Source organism: Lygodium microphyllum, chromosome 13 (assembly GCF_053477565.2).
Source record: "Lygodium microphyllum isolate KBCC chromosome 13, Lygodium_microphyllum_v1.1.10, whole genome shotgun sequence".
In the NCBI taxonomy this organism is placed as follows: Eukaryota; Viridiplantae; Streptophyta; class Polypodiopsida; order Schizaeales; family Lygodiaceae; genus Lygodium; species Lygodium microphyllum.
This window is the reverse complement of record NC_141147.1, coordinates 51612722-51627743: the sequence shown is the minus strand read 5'-3', so window position 1 is coordinate 51627743 and position 15022 is coordinate 51612722.

Below are 15022 nucleotides of genomic sequence, written 5' to 3'. Positions count from 1 at the left end.
TCATTTGCAAACAGGTTGCAGATTATATGTACTATTGAGCAATCAGTGAAAAAGATTTCTTGGTGTATTGCTGTGCACTTGTTGTGAAAGGCTACAGAAGACTAGCTTGCTATGCTATATCATTTTTTGTAATAATGGCAGAGAACAGTGAAAATCCCATTATTGAGAAGCTCAACAAGAATAACTACCCTTCATGGAAGTTCCGTGTGATGAACTTCCTCATTGGAAAGGGCCTTTATGAGTTTGTTTTAGGTGAAGAAAAGGAGCCAGAGCTGGACTGCAAATGAATTAAAGGCATGGAAAGAATGGAATGCAAAAGAAAAAAATGTGATGTACTGGCTATTTGCAGTAATTAATAATACAATGTTGGGACATATAAGGAATGCAGAAACTTCACATGTAGCTTGGAAATTTTTTTAGAACATGTTTTCAGTAAATACAAAGGCACGGAAGATTCAACTCAAGCAAGAGTTGAATACCTTGAAGAAAGGAAAAATGTATGTCAATGAGTGTCAATGAGTATGTTTTAAAGGTGAGGAGCATTGCGAATACTTTAGCAACGATTGATGTAATGCTTTCCTGATGATGATGATTTGGTTTGATCCATTTTGAGTGGGCTTAATAATGAGAAGGCATGGAAATCATTTGTTATTTCAATATATGTACAGAAGCCATTTCTAGATTTTGATGAGCTGGTCTCTCTCATGATAACCGAAGAGATCAATATGCAGGGTGACTCATCTGAAAGAAATGGTGAACAAGTCCAAGCATTTTACTCAAGTTTAGGAAGGGGACATGGTAGATCCTCTTCGAGAGGCCGTGGTATGGGATGTGCTGGCGATAGCCAGCAAAACAGGTTCAATCAGTAATTTGGTGAAATGTAGGTTTCAAGAGGCTGATAAAACTTTAGAGGTAGGGGGAGCTCTAGAGGAAGAGGTGGATGGCAGAATAGAGGTTCTGAAAATTCTGCTATTGTTTGCTATTATTGTCAAGATTGTGGAAGAGAAGGAAGGAGTCTCACTTGTAGCTTTCTCACTTGCACAATGGGGGAATACGCACATAGGTGGAGGCTGAAAACAGTTTTCCTCTTCTTAGTTGTGTAAGCCAAAAAGAACTCTAGTACAGAGAAATAGAAGAACCCTATATACGGGTCTCAAACCAAACTCAACTAGCTAAGCTAGCATACTAACTGAGCCACGAACTAGAGTAGATAAGGATAGCTATCATCTAGCTATTATTCATGGGCGGTGTACCAACTGCATCTGCAGCTAACAAGTCGGTGACATAAATGCACAACGGTCACCCTGGCATATCACGAGTGGAGCTCGATATCTCAACACTCCCCCTCGAGCTCAATCCCAATTTCTGCACACCAAGCATGTCTTTGAACTTGCACAGCTTCTCTGCGGGCGCCCAATGCCTTCGTAAATATATCAGCTACCTGATCCTCTGTGCTAACATAAACTAGATCAATAAGACCTAGTAAAACCCTCTTCCGCACATAGTGATAATGCACCTCAATGTGCTTTGTTCTAGCATGATAGACTGGGTTATTTGCCAAGTGTAAATTACTCATGTTGTCACAATAAATGACAACTGGCCCATCTGTAGGCTGATGCATATCATAAAGTAGCTTATGCAACCAAGCTACCTCACATGCAGCCATTGCTGTACCCCTGTACTCAGCCTCTGTGCTCGACAAGGCAACTGTAGGCTGTTTCTTGATGCTCCAAGTGACTGCAACACTCCCAAAAGAGAACACATATCCACTGGTAGATCATCTATCAGAAATACTATCAGCCCAATCAGTATCAGTGTATCCATGCAACTGAATCTGAACCCTAGTCTCATAAAATAGTCCATACTGCAATGTGGACTTCACATACTTGAGTATGTGTCTAGCCGCATCCAAATGCGGTTTCCTTGGAGCTTGCATAAATTGGCTTACCAATCCAACATCATAGCTCAAATCTGGCCTGGTAATAGTTATATAAATCAAACTTCTTACTATGCATCTGTACATAGTAGGGTCTTTGAGAAGCTCACCTGCATCTGCGCTCAGCTTTACATTCTGCTCAAAAGGAACTGAAATAGGCTTACAACATGTCATCCCATATTTGGACATCATGTCCAATGCATACTGCCTCTGCAAGAGCCATATCCCACTTGGTGATCTAATCACCTCAATGCCCAAGAAATAACGCAGCTCTCCCAAATCCTTCATCTCAAACTTCTGCTTCAATAGCATTTTCACATGAAGGATATCTTCATCACTATCACTTGTGATAATGAAATCATCAACATAAATGACAAGCAACATAATACCTTTCTCTATTTTTCTCACATAAAGTGAGAAATCAGCCTTGGAAATCTGAAAGCCAATAGTGACAAGATACTGTCCTATCTTGTCAGACCATGCTCTAAGTGCTTGCTTCAAGCCATACAAGGCTTTCTTCAACCTGCAAACAAACTCAGGATGAACAACATGCAACTTGGTGGCTGCTCCATATATACCTCTTCTTGCAAATCACCATGCAAGAAGGCATTCTTTACATCCATTTGATGTAAAGACCATCCCTTTGATGCAGCCATAGCAATGACTGCTCTTATGGTTGCCATCCTTGCAACCAGACTGAATGTTTCTTTATAATCAATGCCATATGTTTGTGCATATCCCTTGACTACTAATCTTGCCTTGTATCTGTTTACAGAACCATCTGCATTGTGCTTCACCTTATAAACCCACTTACAACCAATTGCATTCTTATCTTTAGGCAAAGGTACCAATTCCCATGTAGCATTTGCTTCCAAGGCATCCATTTCTTTATCCATGGCTTTCTCCCATTTTTCTTTTCCCATGGCTTGCTCAAAAGAAGTGGGTTCTGGTTCCTGTATCACTTTGACTATATAGGCATAGTGAATGGCTGTAAATCCATCATATTTCAGCCTATCCACAGGATACCTAGCTCTGGTAGACTTGCGCAAAGTAGGCCCACTTCGAGGTGCTCTCAAAACATCCCTGGTCTTCCTTACTCCAAGTGTAACAATAGAAGGAATACCCAACTCATCATCAATGCTCTGTTCTGAGCCACTGGATTCACCATCCACATAAGAGTGATCTGCATTCACATCAAACATGGGCTGATCTACCTTCTATTTTCCTTTTCGTGATACTTGCATACCACTATCTGCATTGCTTTGAGGAGATTCTCCTGATCTCAATCTGCCTGTCCATGGCGAAGAATGTGAACCACTGCTAGAGGACATTCCAGGTCCACTAATATCTTGTGACTGCTGTTGTGAATTCTGTGCGGCATTACCATTTCGTGCATCTACATTATCAATCACATTTACTGGTTTATACTAGCTACTCATCTCATCAAAAACAACATCTCTGCTCACTGTAAACTTATAAGTAGAAGGGTTATAGCATCTATACCCTTTCTGCTGTGCAGAGAGTAACCAATAAAGATACACTTCTCAGCTTTTGGATCCAACTTGGATCTCAACTCATCTGGCACATGAACATAGGCAATGCAACAAAAAATTTTCAAATGAGAAATATTTGGTTTCCTACCAGTATACCTCTCCTCTGGAGTCATGCTATGTATTGCTGCAATGGGAGTCTTGTTCATTATGTAGACTGCTGTAGCAATGCCTCAGCCCAGTAAAAATCTGGCATGTCTTTTTCATTGAGCATGGCACGAGATACCTCTCCAAGATGCCTGTTTTTCTTTCTGCAATTCCATTTTGCTGTGGGGTATGACTACATGAATATTGCTGCTTTATGCCATGCTCCTGCAAGAACCTTGCAAACTCATTTGAGAGGTACTCTCCCCCTCCATCTGACCCTAGGCATTTTATTTGTAGGCATGTTTCTTTTTCAACCATAGCTTTAAGAGTTTTGAAATGCCCAAAAACTTCACTTTTCTTTTTCATAAAATACACCCAAATTTTTTTGCTATAGTCATCAATAAAAGTGACAAAATAATGACAGCCTCCAATAGATACAGCTTTAGTAGTCCACACATCAGAGTGGATTAATTCCAATGGCTTCTTACTCTCTTGAACATGTCTAGGAAATGGTTTCCTTGCATGTTTTCCAAATTGACAGGCTTCACATACCTTATGCATTTCTGCAACCTTGAATTTAGGCAATCCTGCAACAATATTTTGGGCTTGCATTGATTTAAGTTGCTGTACATTAACATGACCAATGCGTTTATGCCAGATATCAATATCTGCAACTACACCGGTCCCATGTGCAAACATTGCTGCACTCAATTCAGGCATGTCTGCATCCAACATAAACATTCTGCCCTTCTTATTTCCTTTTTCTATCAAGTGACCTTTATTTTTCATATCCTCAACAAAGCATCCATGAGGATTAAATCTGACCTGCAAGCCTTGCAAGCCCTGCTCAACCATTTGACCAACAGAAACCAAATTCTTGGTGATATTCGGGACATGAAATACATCTGACAGGTATTTCTTTTTCCCATCTTGCATAGAGAAATGAATTTTTCCAATCTGCAGAATAGGATGTGCAGTATCATCACCAGTCTTGAGAAATCCTAGTTTTTCCATTTTCCTTGCATCCTGCATTCATTCTGCATGACCTGTCATGTGGTTTGACGCACTTGAGTCAACATACCACACTTCGTTGCTTTCTTCTGCACTTGTCACAGAATTGTTCATGTGCTGCACCATAAACAAATGCTCATTTCTGTCATCACCCTATCTACTAGAAGATGCATAATTCCCTTGTTGCAATTTTCCATTCCTGATGTCATTCTGCTTTTTATAGCAGTCTTTAGCTATATGACCCATTTTACCACAGTAGCAGCATTCAACATTACTGTTTGCATTTTGGCCTCTTTGCCATCCACCACGACCTCTTTGGCTCCCCCTGCCTCTAGAGTTACCACGTCCTCCTCCATAGGATTGGTTTTCTTGAGTTTGCTGCATATTCTGATTTCTATCACGACCTCCAGATCGGCCTCCTCTACCTTTGCCTCTACCTCTTCCAGCATTTGAGTAGAAGATAGCTTCTTTTGAAGTTCCTCCTAAAGAAGATGCACCACCATTTCTCAGCTCCTCAGAAATTAGAAGAGCAATCAACTCCTCAAAATCAGGAAATCTTTCACGGACGGAAATGGATGTTCGGAATTGTGCATAATCCTTTCCTAGACCATTCAAGGTCATAGAAACTAAATCATCGTCTTCCACTAGCGACCCAATGGAAGCAAGTGCATCTGCAATCTTCTTCACCTTCATGTGGTAGTCATTGATGCTCATACTTTCTCTTTGCACATTGTGCAACTCTTACTTGAGCTGCATATTCCTGGCTTGCGTATTTGTGCTATACATTTTTGACAAAGTATCCCATGCCTCCTTTGGCGTACTTGCATCCTGAATATGCACAATCATAGAGTCTGAAATACTCATAGATAGCCAGTACATAACTTTTCTGGCTCTCTCATGCCATCCTTTAAATGCCTGCATTTGCTATTGACTGGGAACATCAAGAAGAACTGGTTCTTCTTCATTTCCTGTAATGAATTCCCAATATCCTTTTCCCATAAGGAAATTTGTCATTCTAAACTTCCATGCTTGGAAGTTGTTCTTGTCAAGATTTTCAGTGACAATCTGTGAAAGAGAATTAGACGCCATTACAGAACACTGCAAAAAATTCTGTCACTGCAAAAAACACAGCTTCAGCCTCACAAGGGTAAATCTGCAAAACTAACAAAAGTGGTGTTTGACCACACAGTCACTTCCTAATGACGATTTTGCATCAACAGGCAACAAGGATGATTCTGTAACTCCCAATGTCTTTGCGCACAGGCATACGCTGAAATTTCTACGGTAACTTTTCACCAACCTGTAGAACAGTGGTCGCACAGCAAAAAATAGGGCCTTTTTCTGAGTGCGTGCGAAAAACTTCCGCCTCCAAAACAGACCCTGAAAATGGCCTCAAATAAAAAAAATAGGGCAACCGAGGGCTAAAGACCTCGCCCTTAGCATACACTGCCCTCTTGCTACACCGCGAATGGCGTCTCAATCTAAGACAATGCACTCTTGCACTTTCCGGCTGTGCTACCTACAGAGACTTGCTCCCAAACTCGAAAAATGAGAGCAACACTAGTCCTCTTACCAGAACACCGCGAACTTGGTTTGCTTTCTTGAGCTCCTTACCACGAACCAGGCTCTGATACCATGTCAAGATTGTGGGAGAGAAGGAAGGAGTCTCACTTGTAGATTTCTCACTTGCACAATGGGGGAATACACACACAGGTGGAGGTTGAAAACAGTTTTCCTCTTTTTAGTTGTGTAAGCCAAAAATAACTCTAGTACAGAGAAATAGAAGAACCCTATATATGGGTCTCAAACCAAACTCAACTAGCTAAGGTGGCATACTAACTGAGCCACGAACTAGAGTAGATAAGGATAGCTGTCATCTAGCTATTATTCATGGGTGGTGTACCAACCGCATCTGCAGCTAACAAGTCGGTGACATAAATGCACAATGGTCACCCTGGCATATCACGAGTGGAGCTCGATATCTCAACAATTATTGTGGCAAGAAATGTCATACTACAGCCCATTGTTATGCTAGGAAGGATGATATTCACAGTGGTAAGTTGCAGCAAGGAAACTATGCATCGTCTTCACGATAGAATGAAGACAAAAATGAGCATCTGTTTATTATGCATCATATGATGAATGCATTTATAGGAAAGGGGACACATGATGATGTATGGTATGTCAATTTAGATGCATCTAATCATATGACCAGTCATGTTGAATGGTTTGGAGAGATGCAGGACTTACAAAATCCAGGTTATGTGCAGACAGGTGATGATTCATGCCACCCAATTTTACACATTGGAAAGGTTCCCTTATCCTTGTATGATGGCCAGACAAAGAGTCTAACAGATGTATTACATGTGTCATCAATCACAAAGAATCTAGTGTCTTTTGGCCAAATGGTAGAGCAAGGGTTGCAGGTTAGATTCAATGCAAAAGGTTGTTTTGTAGAAGATTTTAATGATAAGTGTAGATTGGTCGCAAAAGGAAGCAGAGTTGGACATATATTCACTTTAGATGCTAAAATTCATGCAATGGATGCTGCTATGTATGCTAAAGGAAAAGGAGTGGTTGCAGACATTGAAATATGGCATAAACATATTGGACATGCAAATGTGCAAAGACTGAAATTAATGTAGTCCAAAGGTTTGGTTACAGATTTGCCTTCTTTTAGAGTTGCAAAATTTCATAAAGTCTGTGAAGCATGCCAGTTTGGTAAAAATAAGTGAGACAACCATTCTCGCATGACAGAGAAGTGAGCAAAAATATACTTAATGTAGTGCATACAGAGATGTTTGGGGGTCTACACAGAATGTATCTCTTGGTGGCAGCAAATACTTTGTCACATTTATTGATGACTGTTCAATGAAGCTATGGGTATATTTTATGAAGGAAAAGAGTAATGTATTTGAGCACTTCAAATCTTTTAAGGCAGCTATTGAAACAGAAACATGCTTGAAAGTGAAGTGCTTGAGATCAGATGGAGGGGGAGAGTACCTCTCTAATGAGTTTAGTGGCTTCTTGAGGACGCATGGGATAAAGAGGCAATTTACTGGCATGTATACCCCACAACAAAATGGGATTGTAGAAAGAAAAAATAGGCATATTGCAAAAGTTGCATGAGCATTAATGACTGAAAAGAAAATGCCAAAATATTTTTGGTCTGAAGCTATCCATACTGCTGTCTATATTATAAAAAAAACCACTACAACTGCAGTTCATGGGATGACTCCCGAAGAATGCTTTACTGGAAAGAAGCTTGATGTATCACACTTGAAGGTATTTGGCTACGTTGCATATGTTCATGTGCCAGATGAGCTACGGAAGAAGCTTGATCCAAAGGTTGAAAAATATATTTTTATTGGATACTCTTTAGAGCAAAAAGGGTATTGTTGTTATAACCCTGTCATCATAGGTGAGTTCAAAGTGAGCAGGGATGTTATTTTTGATGAGATGAGCAGTTGATAAGCACCTATTGGTGATGTATTAGATGATGATAATGATCATGATAGCTATGTGCAGAAAGAAAAGCAAGAATCACAGAGTCTTAGTGGACCAGAAACATCATCTGGCACTACATCTACAGTGATCCCTTGGTCTAGGAGACTAAGGAGTAGCCCCACATCTTCAAGTGTATCTATAAGTGTTGCAGGCAAAGACAAAGGAAAGAAGAAAGTGTTGCATGGTAATGATGCATCTACTAGTCATTTGGGATTTGATGGAGATTCTAGTGGTTCTGAGAGTTTGGATGATGAGCTTGGTATTCCTTCAGTCAGGGCACTAGGTGTACAAAGAGCTCATAGTAATATAAAGGCTCCATTGAGTGATCCAGTGGTACGAGTTCTAGCAGGGTCAGATACCCTGTTAAAAGATTTGGCTTTGAAGGTTACGCAGCTCACCATTATGCTTATATGGTGAAACTAGTTGAGGATGCTGAGCCCACTTGTTTTGAGGATGCTGTTGGTCATGCTCTTTGGAATGCATCAATGGATGAGGAGATGGTTAGAAGCCAATAAGACTTGGGATTTGGTACCGTTGCCTAAGGGTAAGAAAGCTAGTGGCTGTAAGTGGGTTTACAAAGTCAAGCATAATGTAGATGGTTCAGTTAGCAGGTATAAGGATAGGCTGGTTGCAAAAGGCTATGCGCAAACATATGCCATAGATTATGAAGAGACATTCAGTCTAGTTGCTAGGATGGCAACTATTAGGTGTGTGATTTCCTTGGCGCAGTAGCCAAAGATTGGAGTTTGCAAAAAATGGATGTTAAGAATGCCTTCTTGCATGGTGAATTGTAAGAAAAAGTGTATATAAAGCAACCAGTAGGTTATGAGGATTTAGAGCATCCCACATATGTGTGCAGGTTAAAGAAGGCGCTCTATGGATTGAAGCAAGCATCTAGAGCATGGTCTGACAAGATTGGAGAGTATATTATCAATATTGGATTTTGTATTTTCCATGCCGATCACTCACTTTATGTGAGAAGGGGAGATGTAGGTTTGGCCATCGTAGTCATTTATGTGGATGACTTGATTATTACAGGTGACAGTGACAATGGGATTACTGAATCTAAGGACTTCTTGAAGAAGAAGTTTGAGATGAAGGATTTGGGTGAGCTAAGATACTTTCTTGGTATGGAGGTGATCAGATGTGATGATGGTATATGGCTATCCCAAAGGTAGTGTAGCTTGGATATGTTATCCAAGTATGGTATGACAGCATGTAAGCCTCTTTCAGTACCATTGGAGCAAAATGTGAAGTTGAGTGCCGACATTGGGGATGAGATAGAAGACCCTACTATGTTTAGGAGGGTAGTAGGGAGTTTGATTTACATGACTATCACAAGGCCACAATTGAGCTATGATGTTGGCCTTGTTAGTCAGTTTATGTAGATGCCTAGAAAGCCTCATTTGGATGCAGTTAGACATATATTGAGATATGTGAAGTTCACTTTACATTATGGAATTTTTTATGAGGCAGGTAAGGATGTACAGGTCTTTGGATACATATATGTAGATTGGGCTAGTAGCATGTCAGACAGAAGATCTACTAGTGGATTCATGTTTTCCCTTGGTAGTGCAGCAATTACATGGAGCAGCAAAAAGAAACCTACAGTTGCTTATTGCGCACGAAGGCTGAGTATAGAGGTGCTGCTATGGCAGCATGTGAGGTGGTATGGCTACAAAAGTTATTAGGTGATTTGGATGTGCAGGGAGATGGTCCAGTTGTCATTCATTATGAGTACATGAGCAACATACAGTTAGCTAGGAATCCAATGTTCCATGCTGGGACAAAACACATTGAGGTGTACTACCACTTTATGAGAGAGAAGGTACTTGTAGGAGAGATTGACTTGGTATATGTCAGCACACAGGATCAGATAGCTGACATTTTCACAAAGGCATTGGGTGCAGAGAAGCTTCAAAAGTTCCGAAGCTTACTTGGAGTTGTAGAGATAGAGTTGAGCTTGAGGGAGAGTGTTGAGATGGCAAGCTTAACACGTACAGACATTGATGATGGACCCCCTGGCTAGATGAGTCCTCACGCCTACACTTTGCATGTTGGTGGTGATTATGATACTCACATGGCCACTGAATTATCACTTATTATATTTAGTTTGTTACACCTACCTATAGCTCTAGCAAAGATATAGCGCCATTCGATTGGTGTAGTCTGTTATTCACTGTTTGACTTAGTAGGCCACCTTTCTTTATGTTGTATCTTATATATACTTTGTGTACATTGTATAGTGTATGGAAGAAGAAGAAGAAATCAACAAGAGAATGTTTTGGCTTCCATCTCTCTTCGTGTGTTCTTGAGTGAGCTTCCTCTTGTGTATATAGTGTGAATTTGGCGCAACAACTCAAGCAAGTCCCCCCACCACACGATTCTTGACACAATCAGTAAGACCTTTCGAGCATGGCCTATGCTCATGTAAGACCTCAAATCTTAAGTTTGATGGGAGAGATTTCCATCCATGGCACGTATTGGTGAAATATAAAATGATGGAGAGGGGTTACTAGCCCTTCATCAAAGGAACTAAGGTTATTGACTCATCCAACTCTATAGATGTAGAATATGATGAAAGAGCCCAAGCCATAATAATGTTGCACTTGGATGAATCCTTAATCCACCATATTGATCAACTTGCAACTACAAAGAAAAAGTGGGATGAGCTTGAGAAATTATATGGTGTAAGAGGAAAGAACTCCAAAATCTTCCTCAAAATAGAGTTTTTTAGCTTAGAATACAAGGAAGGAGAAGATTTGGGAAAGCTCATTTTCCACACAAAGGGGTTGATGGCCCAATTGACTTCAATCCAAGCTCTAGTTGTGCTAAAGAAGATGCCATTGCAATATTTTTGAAAGTTGTAAGAAAGTCTTCTTAACTCTTGTGACTACTCTAACAAATGTACCAAATCCCACACTTGAAGGTGTTATTCAATCTTGTCTAAATGAGGAGAGAGGAAATCAAAAGGAGGGCAGAACTAGCTCAACATCTACCTCAACAACCCCTGATCAAGTCTTAGTTCTACTATTTTCCCTAAATATTCCTTTTGCAATAAAAAGTGACATATTGTAAGAAAATTTTGAAAAAAAATATCTTGACAAGAGGAATTGTAACAAATGTAATCAAACAAGATATATCACTAGTAAATATCCTAACTCCCTTGAAGCACCAAAAGAATTGGAGACCAACTAGGTCTCCAAAGCACTTGATGACCACCTTTTTCTGTATTTGTTGTATCACCTTTCTATAAACATCCTTGTAGCCTTCTTTATAGGCATCCCATTGATTGATTGAAGGTGGGGGGGAGGGGGTGTTAGAAGTATAGCACGGGAACCCTATGTAAGCAAGGGTGCATAAGGAAAGGTGAGGTGTGAATGGACTAGAGGGAAGCGGAAACCTTAACTCTAGCCATCCAAAAGGCTATATAAATAGCCCTAAGGGTCTCTCTCAATAGTTGAGAGAGTGTACTCTAGTTGTACTTGAGAAAATTACTAAGCAAGATTCTTCTCTTGTACTTTGAGTTCTCTTCTCCCTCTTATATACATATGTCCATGTTGCCTCTCTGATATTTTGACATACTACTCTTAAAATTTATTGCTATCATCTAATTGAGTAGCAGAGAAATTGACAAATCAGCATGAGTTGCAAGGCATTTCCCTTGCTATTTGAGCATAGAGTAGCTGGCAGCTCATTTGGGAGCTAGCATAACACAAAAATTAGCAGATTCTCCTGAGCATTGGCACCAAAGTATGCTTGTCATGTAGTGGAGTACTCCTTAAGTGATCTAAAGTCTTATGTAATAGACTAAGTGCTGTCATAAAGTCTAAGGTAGCTTGTATGTAATGCTTGGAGCTCACCAAAGCTTGATTTGTTGGCCTATTAATGCTTGGATGATGCCACATGATTGGTGGATGGGTTATGTATGATTATGAGCACTGAATGCTTAGTTCTATACTTCTTTGCAATTGGTCCAATAGGTCTGTTGGCTAATCACAGTCTGTGAGAAGCTCCTTTGTAAATACTACTTGATGTATGTACAAGCATTAATGCTCATATATCCATGTATCGAATTCCAAAGGTTATGATAGAGTAGATAATACTTTGGTTATAGAGCAGAGGTTTTGCTATTGATTGCTTCAAATTTCTTGTCTATCATAGTGGTTATTGGAAGGTTCTTCTTCACAGATGTATAAGGTTTATGCACTCAATGATATTTACATGATATGCTATTGCTTACAAATGTCATGGTAGATGTTCGGAGATGTCTTGGCATGTTATTGAGCTAAAATACCTTGGGTATTGGGATTGAAATTGTCTCATTTTAGAAGTGGCATGCCTATGATACTTGGTTGAAGGTTTTGGGATTCTAACTTAAGAACTAATGTCTGCTACATGTCAAGAATGAGCTAGGAATAAATTGGAAACTCGGTTCTTAAAAATGTATATATGTTTCTTGAATGTTATGCAAGCATTTTATCAGAGAAAGGACATCTCGTTTTGTAGGGAGTGAGGCACAAACCACTTGAATATTGCACTAAAGAAAGAGAGCTGCTAACATGGCAAATGTTGATAGGACAAACAATATCACATAGGTAGTGGGTGAAAATCTAGATAACCATAGTTATGCAACATGGAAATTTCGTATGGAAAATTTCTTGATTGGAAAAGGATATTGGGATTTGATTACAACAGACGAGGCTAAACCTATGGTTCCAAAAAGGAATTGCACTACTGAACAACAAAGAGCACATTGTGCGTGACTTGAACAGGCTTGTAGATTCTTGCAGTGGCTTTCACCATATATGTCCATTGAAATGGTCATGAAGATAATGAATTGTAAGTCACCGAAAGATGCATGAGACATCTTGATGTGTACTATGGTACTACTACCAGTGTATGGAAAATGCAGCTGAAACAAAAGTTTAACACCATGGATAGGAAAGGACCATCAATACAAGACTATGTCACATAGATAAAGACCATTGTTGATTAGCTAGCATCTATTGGAGCTGAAGTCGATGATGAAGATTTGGTTGCAGTTACACTAAATAGCCTTGGACTTGTTAATGAGCTAGTTTCATTGCTTGTTTATGCAACGGTTAAAACTTGGATTAGTCACAGGATCTAGTGGCTCAAAGGGTAGATATACAATTTTCTACTCAAATCAGAGAGGCCGAGGTAGCCATGGTAGAGGTTTATCTTGTGGTTGAGGGACCAACTAGAATGCATCTCAAAATGTGAATAATCAATAAGTATAGAATGCTAGAGGTGGTGGATACTTTCGAGCAAGGGAGAGAACCAACTCTAGAGGCAGAGGCTAATGGAAATCTGAGAATGTGCATGAGAATGCAAATAAGGATAAGGACTACCACTACTTTGGGAATTATGAGCATATTGCTAAAGGAATGTTGGAAGAAGAAAGCAAATCATAGAGGCAAGTAACATGGACATTATGCTTTGTCTAGTCATGTTGAGAATGTGAGTACTGAGAGGTTGTTTACTATGACCTATGTTTAGAAGAATGTCACTAAGGTTGCTAAGTTAGATTATGTATGGTACGTTGATTTAGGAGCTTCTAATCACATGATTGCACATGGTGAATGGCTCATTGATATGGTTCCTAATAAGCATGATTATGCTTGTATAAGTGATGATACTCAACATAATATTGAGCATAAGGGTGTGGTTCCCTTGGTTATACATGATGGTTAAAAGAAAAATTTGCATGATGTCTTACATGTTCCCTTCATCACTAAGAATGGGATATCAATTTGTTAGAGAAAAATTCCCAAGTTTGATAGTAAAGAAGACATGTCACCTGTGTGCAAGGAATTCTAAAAAAACCCCTATTTATGAAGCTTGTAAGACTAATATATCCCCCTATTTAAGCTTATAAGATATATACACGTATGACTTTTTATGTATCCCCTTTCTTAAATGTAAGTCTTCGTAGAACATATACTAACTTTCTTTTTAAAAGTTGGAATTATCCTAACTAATTAAAAGTATCAAAATGGTCATATCACAAAGTGATTTATGTAGTGGCACTTGGATACCATCGAAGTATGTGTCGCAAAGTTTTTGAGTGCTTGTGCCCCCTTACCACATGAAGAGAGAGTAGGGGAATCTAACCCCTTTATACTTAAAGTGACTCTCTTTGGGATATCTCTCTACTAAAACCATGGGAGAGTGCCAACACCCCCTCCCACACTATGATTAATTCAATAACCATACTATGTGAGGGTTTAGGGTTTTAACCTTACTTGTCAAGGTCTCTTGTATGCCATGGAGAAAACAATCTATGGAGAGAGGTGATCAAATGCATCCCCCCCTTCTTTTTCCCCTCTATTCCCTCCTTAAATTTAAGTTCAATATAGGAAATTAAGAGGGTTTACCTCTAATGTATATGCTTAAGTGCCCCCTTCCAAAAACCCCCTCCCTTACACTCACGTGATAACAATATACAACATCTATAGTGAACCCACCGGGTATAAAACATGCTCAAAATAGCTCTAGGCCAGTGCAATTAACTCATTCTGATGTTTGGGGACTAGCCCATAATACTACTCTTGGTGGATCAAGATATTATGCTATATTCATTAATGATTTCAACCAATATATATGGGTGTATATCTTGAAGCATAAAGATGAGGTACTTGCTATTTTTAAGGACTTTAAGTGGCAAGTTGAGACATAATTTGATTGCTCCATCTCTTGCTTGAGATCTAATAATGGAAGTGAATATGTATCCAATGAATTTGATATATTCTCGAGAGAGAATGGCATTCGCAAGCAACTTACTTGTAGTTACTCTCCACAGAAAAATGGAGTAGCAAAAATGAAAAGTAGGGTTCTTATGGAAACTACTCATGAAATGCTTAATGAGAAGAATATCCCACTCTATTATTGGGTTGAAGCTATACTA